Genomic DNA, 6071 nt, shown 5'->3' with positions numbered 1-6071 from the left:
CTTGCTGTGCATTGTGCAAAAGTTGCTTACTGCTGGAGGAGTAATGCATTGTAAATCAACAGTGGGTCCCATAGCACGTTATGGCATATTTTATTGGGTTTTTACCTGAAGGTAAGGTCTTTTATTAAGAGTATATAAGAGCACATGCTGCTGAATACCTTGTTTTTCACAGTGCTCTATATATAATTTTTTTTTATTTGCTTCATTAAACATTCCTGTAATTAATGCATTTAATGGGAATCCAGCAGTAACAAATATAAAATTTATTGTGGTTTAAAAAAAAAAAAAACAACAAACCACTTTGCTTACTGGATTTTCCATTAGCAAATGGCGATGACCAAGTTCCTCAAAATATTCCTGCACTCACTCCAGAAATCTCCTGTTAAAACAGGTGATATTTTCAACTGTGTAGTGGGAAAGAAATGCCATATAAATAATCCTTGTGAAGGACTTGGTACAAATGTAGAGAAAGAAAGCACCAAAAAAGTGTCTTTAAAATAATCCCCCAAGCCCTGTGTTTCAAGCTTGATAAGAAGACGTCTGTATTAGCACTGGAGCTTGCCGGGTGAGTTATTAGGTGTTGAAAGACACCGTCTAGGAAGTCTGACCCATCAGAATTTGAATGTAAAAGGCAAGTGACAACTGAATACATGAAAAGCCTTAGAGCCCAGTCCCAAAGCCCTCTTTCCCTGACTGAAAAGCCCGTTTATCTTTGGATGAATAAGAGTTACAGAATTGGAACCTAAGGAAAAAATCAGTGGTATCCGTGGCCAAGGGAATGTTTCCCTCCCACCCGTTTGATTAGAACCATGTGCAAGTTTGGCTAATGAGACTGCAGGGCTTTCCCTTCGCCTCTGTGGATGATTGTGGCATTTTATTTGAATGCTGATATGGTTTCCCATTCCTGTTCTTCACAAGCTTTTGGTCTGGGCAAATATAAAAAAAAAAAAGAGATGTCAGAACTGGGGAATCTTTTCACAGCATATAAAAATCTTCCCATCTAATCCAAATGGAAATCGTAATGTGAAGACCATCAGTGTTTTAATGGCCTCCTAATGAGGATGAGCTTGGACAGAGCTTTGAAGAAGACAAATGGAAAAAAAACAGCTCAATTTCTCTTTGAGGGTAAGGATTACAACTTCTAGAGAGGACTGTAAGGATATGCCTTCGGCAGGTAAAGCTTTGCCTGCCTGAAGTCTCCTGGCAAGACACTGATGAACAGGCTGTTGGCAAGAGCAGGAAAGGGAGGTAGGAAAGGGAGGGGCGCACTCACATTTCCTGGTTTCTGTCAGTCTATTCCTCTCTGTGTGCTGCTGGGAAAAATGAAGACAATTATATTTACCTGAATCCCTAGGTAAGGAAGGCACCAAATTAAAGCCTGGGAAGCACTCAAAACCCTCTGATGAAAAGCCTGTAACTGGACGGCATGCTTGTAACCTTACATGTCTGGGGTTCTCCCTGAGGTACAGGGGATACACAGCAAACACTGTACAGCCACAAATAGGCAATCACATCTAATTTGAAAGCCCTCATTACTCCCTCCTGACAGGCTTGGATGTTTGCCTGCTGAGCTCCAAGGCCAGCGTCGATCCATTTAAAATTAATATTTTTCATTCCTCTCTCCACCGCGCGCATTTAAAAGCTGTCCTTGGCTTCCCTTCCTGTGCTGCTGGCTCCGATCAGCCCAGCAGCAGCTGATGGAGCTCTGATTTGCAGCACTGATGGGATCCTACTACTCTCATACCACGTTAGAAACAGAGCTTTCCTGGAAAAGGGACTGCCTTGCACTTGATGTCTTCCATGGCTTCAGCAAGCCAAGTGGGCTTAGTTTTCAATTGGGAAAAATGGGCTTTTCTCATCCCATCACAGAAACAAGCTGTGAGTGCCAGGGCTCCACAGGTGTTGTGCTTCCTCCTGTGGCACCATCCCTCAGCAGGGCTCAGCCAGGGCTTGCAAGGGAAGGGAACTGTTTTTGTGAGAACTGTCAAAATGGTACCAAGTTTTGATGCTGTAAAAAGGACTTGGTGTGATTCTCCTGGAGTGACATGTGAGAGAATACAGCAGAGGAAATTGCCCTCATGAAGGTACACCAGAAACTCTTCCTAAGCATTTAAAAATGTGGGTTCTGCTCTGTAAAAAAAAAAAAAAAAAAAAAAAAAGGAAAGAAAAAAGAAGAAAGGAGAAAAAAGCATTGTTTTAATCAGCAGCTTGGGTTTTCCTCTATCTATCTTCAAAGTAAGGTGTGCTGACTCGGAAGGCAGAGAGCAGGTTATGTTTTAAAGCTACTTTGGGCTTTGTGGGCTTTGGAGGGGAAGGCGAACTCTGGGTGAAGCCTTGCTTGCTTGTCAACACTAGAAGTGCACTCAGGTGGATAAACTTCACAGGGACAACGAGGCAGCAACTCCACCACCTTCCTTGCTCTTGGCTCACTTCCTGCCCACCCCCCTGCCCTCACAGGTCTCCATGGTTTGCTCCATAGTCAGTGCAAAAATTACCTTTCTTGCTGTTTTCTTCCCCTGGTTTTAGTCAGTCAGATTGGCTTGAGGAACAGCCAGGTGAGTGGCATGACCTTGGTTTAGCTCAGCTGCTACAGTGTGGTGGCAGGAGTCAGCAGAGCAAGTGGGTCAGCACAGTGGGACCCCTGCAAACCTGGCCAGCATGGCCAGGATGCTACCATGTTGTATTGCTGTGGAAATGCAGGGCTGTGGATGTCCCTGCAGGCCCTCCCTCTCATCCCATGGAGTACTACCACAAAGAGGTAGCAGGAACACCTTGGCAAAGGCAAATAGTCCCTCAGCCATATTAGGGGATGAGTTCAGGATTGTGGGAACTAGGCACAAAGGGGGTGTGCATCAGTGCAGCTTGCACCTACTCCAGCTGAATGATAAAAACTGTCTCTAAAGGGAAGACACCATTGCATCAGGACAAAGGCAAAGCTACTGCTCCCCCATCCTCCCTATTCAGCTGGTGAAAACTGCTTGATTTTGACTTTTAATTCTGACAATTTAACTTAGCAGGGAATAGCTACAGCAAAATGCCAGCAACAAAAAACCCAAGCCAAACCAGCGGCCGGTGTTGTGGTACCAAACACAATCCTGCATAACCAAAGTCTGCAGCTGTGTCCCACTGTGGAAGATTCCTTTTCCTCATCCATGGCTACATATTATCTTTGTAGCACAGCTTCGTGGAACTAAGAAAAACTTTTACTAAGCTGGAATTGGCTCAGCCTCCTTATAAAACAAAATGAAAATGATTAGTGAAACAAAAGAGAAAGTGCAAGGAGGATATAGACTCCTTCCATTCGAAGCCTCCCATCTTCCTATGTGATCCATTATAATCCAAAGGGCCCCAGATTTAAACTAATCTGTTTCTGCCTTTATTTATTTTTACTTGACTCAAATTTCCTACATGAACTGGCCAGTTATGTCAAGTATTTTTCTTTCTTTTAACTTGACTTGGTGTCAGCTGAATGCATTGCCCTGTGAAAACACCTGCTGACCCACTATATATACAAATACACATGCACACATGTACTCTGCCATCTGCATCTATATATCTATATCATCTGTATGTAGATACATAATCTATGTCTGCTTATCTATATATCTAAACCTAAATCTAAGTCTGTATCTATGTCATTTGCTTTTAGAGTGTGGCACACAGGTTGCAAATTCCTCAAGCCTCTGCAAAATACACCTTCAAGCTCCCCTCTCTTTTGGGAAAGACAGCTGCCCCGTAGCTTCTAGTTCAGGCTGTTCTGGCTTGCTCTGCTGGCAAGTCCTATGGGAATGGGCTGATCAGGTTCACTAATGGTCGGGCTTTTGTGGTATTTGCTTACCTAACACAATCAGAACATGCGTCTTAAATATTTTATCAGCTTTGTGGGGTCATTCTCATACTGTGGCATTGTGTTGCACTGGAGAACAGAGCAGACTGGAGGAAAAATGGTGCTCCAGAGTGCTACAGAAAGAGAGTTTTAAGCAAATGGCAAGCACTAACGCCCTGCTTATACCCACTAAACCGAACATCCCCATTGCAGCAGGGCAGATCAGAGGCAAAAAAAAAGAAGTTAGGGCAGTTGCAGTCATAAAGCAGACCAAAATAATTGAGCAAATGGCCCCAAACCCTCAGTTGCTGGCTCTGATCTGATGGGTGATGGTCGTCCTGGTTTAACTTTGAGCCCTTCTTTCTGACACTTGATTAAATTCTCGACTATCTTGAAACTGGGTTCTCAGGAAGTTTTGTGTTTAGTCTTGTGCTTATTCCCTATGGGCCAAGCTGCAAATGACTACAAAACCTTTCTGTAAAGAAAGTGGGTGCATCAGGGTAATTCTGGGGGTAGTCCCAGAGCTGGAGAAGCCTGTGGTGGGGCCTCAGCAGCCGGTAGCTATTGTGGAGAGGAAAACTGGTCTTCTTCCCTCTAAACTGGCCCATTGTCAGCGGGAGCATATCCAACCACCCCATTTCTCAGATCGTCCTCAGGTGCTGTGTGTGGGGAGATTCCCCAGGAGGGCGTCAGACTCTCTTTGGCTCTTTTATGCTGAGAGGCAGGGTAACACCAGAGAGCTTTGCATCTTTGCACATTCACTGTTCCCTCTACTCCAGGATTTTTTAAAAGAAACCTAACAAAAAAGGACCCATCACTGCTCACTTCTCCATCCCCCCACAAAAAGGTTTCTTTAGCATCAGTCCACTTCCCATTTCTCAGCCGTTTAAATCTTGTTTTGTCCACACCCCTCTTTTCGGGAGGTGTCTGCTTTCTCCAAATTGCTGTTTCTAACCTGTTATACTGTCTGCTTTGTGCCAATGCCTTTGGGTACACACAGTGACCTCAGTGCTAGCTTACTATCCCTACCCAAACTCTGTGCTACATAGCCATTAGTTTGAGTGCTGTTACAGTAAGTAGTTGAGACGGCAGCCTGGGTTTGGGAGAAAGCTGGGGGAAGATTGAGACACAAAGTGTGTCCAGACAAAGCACAAGGGGTTGGTGTGGCAGGAAAAAGGAGTCTTTCTGCATCACTGCTCTCACTGATGTAAGCTAGGGCAACCCTCTCACTCGATGCAAAATGTCCTCCACTCGTCTAGTTCTGGCTGCAAAGCAGAGGGGGAAGAGCATGCGCTCCCACTGATTCATTTTTTCTCTAATAATAACTTTGTTATGGTGTCCAGAGCAGCCCAGAGAGAGCAATAGTAACAGTGGACTGCTTGGAAGAGAAACAAATACTGTAATCAGGTTTGGGAAACCATGAATCAGCTGTAAAGGGCAGTGTTACCTCAGCCTGAATGCATCTTGCTTAGCTCATACTGTCAGGTGTAAATATAACTGTGGACAATATAGTCCTGTGATAGCCTTCATGAGAGGTATCTATTTTTACGGATATGATGATCCTCTTTCAGTATTTGGTCCCAAGGCAAGAGCCGCGCTGTATAAATACAGGTTAAGCTGTGGCATGACAGCCCTGCTTTAAAGACAATGCAGGAGTATATGGCCTCAGAAATGGCTCCAGCTAATGCCATGCCTTGAGGTTTGGGGAAAACATCTGTTGTACCCCTTAAAGAGGGAGCCATGTGTGCCCACTACCCCATCTTCCAGTTTTTCCAAAGGGAGAATGGGAACAGGGGTATGGCTCTGCCTTTTTCCTACCCATTTTAGGAGGGTGAATGCTCTTGCCTAGATTTAGCTTTTTGAAAATCGGGGGAGAGCAGCAGGAGTTGTGCCTGTGCCAAGGGCCCCAAGGGAGCAGCATGGTCATGCCACACAGGCTTGGTCTGCAGCATGACACCAGTACCAAGCACTTGCGGGCAGATTGGTTCCCCGTAGCTAAGGCTGCTCTCAGGTCTTGGACCCCATGGGATCAGGCCATTGCTCCAGGACGTCCACCAAGATCATCAAGTTGCATGAATCTAAAGCTGGCTTCCCTTCTGCAGAGATGGGCTCATCCTGACTAACTTCAGATTACAGTTTATTTCTTATTGTGCCAGGGTCTGTATTGGACCAATTTATAGTGAGAAATGAGGTTGGCAAGATAACAGGGGCATCACAATTAGAGCTAATTAGCCCAGCAGGAAAT

Source organism: Pezoporus flaviventris, unplaced genomic scaffold, assembly GCF_033815535.1.
Source record: "Pezoporus flaviventris isolate CSIRO_AGI_PZ_B2104156 unplaced genomic scaffold, CSIRO_AGI_Pfla_v1 ptg000037l, whole genome shotgun sequence".
Classification (NCBI taxonomy): domain Eukaryota; kingdom Metazoa; phylum Chordata; class Aves; order Psittaciformes; family Psittacidae; genus Pezoporus; species Pezoporus flaviventris.
Note: the sequence above shows the minus strand (reverse complement) of the source record.